Here is a 1,059-nt window from a genome sequence, read left to right on the forward strand (position 1 = left end):
GGCACCTGCCCCACAAACCCTCCCACTTGCCTCCAAATCCTTCCTCATTTCCCCCAAACCACCCTCCCCCCGCAGAGCGGAAACAGGGAGATGTGCCCTCCTTGACACGTGCTTGACAAATCTCTACCTGCCCCTCACCTGCAGACATCACTGCATCGTGTAAATATCACTGAGCTCCCACTTCTCCCAGAAATTAAGTCAATATTAGAGTGACAGAGCTGTGAGGCAGGAGGACCCGTGGGATGCTGAAGTGCAGCAGGCATGAGTTATCACAGCTCCAGCGAAGCCAGCAAAGCTCTGGGGGGTTATGCCAGCTGAGACCTGCCCCCAAAAGGTCGATTCTGTTGCCCAAAGCCACGGGCTAAACCTGGCACAAAGCCCAACAGCCTCATTTCCCAGTCCCCTGCACTATCCATCAGACCGTGCCCTCCTCAGTGCCTCCACTCAGCAAGAGCAGCCAGTGATTACAGATGAGCCCATGGACTGGTTCCCTATCTATAGTTAGCAGAAACCTTTCTTTTTAGTGATGATTATTAAATAAATTACACTTTTTCCTAATCCCTTGACAGCTTTTGATTCCCTGCACTGAGAAATGGACAGCAGAAGGCAGAGGCTGTAGGAACGATGATGCGTGTGCACGTACGTATGAGCACATACAATTGGCCCCAGCCCTGCTTTTAACAATTCTGGATTTATTTCTGCCTCTCCCTACAGAGCAGTCCCATAAGAGATGCAGATCTCTCGCTCAAAATGAGATGCAATTTAAACAAGACAAAACACCTTGGCAACTCTCTCGCTTGCCAGATCATGATTTACTGGAAGTGACTCAGGAACCACACAGTAGCTTGTTTCCATACCGGATCCATAATTAATTAGGTCCTAGACCTGTAGTGTGATTGCATGAGATGCGATAGGAAACATCTCCGTTGTTAGCTGACTGCCACACAAAAGGCTGCTGTAGGGGGGCAGGCACTGGGCAGGAGGGAGGGGATAGGGACCTGCTTGTGCAGCTGGAGATAAAACAGCAATAGCACAGAGGTGAGACTGAGGATATTGCAT

General features: G+C 50.0%; 1 protein-coding gene across 24 annotated transcripts in view; it reads right to left on the minus strand.

Moving 5' to 3' along the window:
• CACNA1G (calcium voltage-gated channel subunit alpha1 G) overlaps positions 1-1,059 on the minus strand; it is a 102,175-nt gene that overhangs the window by 47,061 nt on the left and 54,055 nt on the right. The window lies entirely within an intron of this gene.

The sequence above is a fragment of the Corvus brachyrhynchos genome, unplaced genomic scaffold (assembly GCF_000691975.1).
Source record: "Corvus brachyrhynchos isolate BGI_N302 unplaced genomic scaffold, ASM69197v1 scaffold522, whole genome shotgun sequence".
Classification (NCBI taxonomy): domain Eukaryota; kingdom Metazoa; phylum Chordata; class Aves; order Passeriformes; family Corvidae; genus Corvus; species Corvus brachyrhynchos.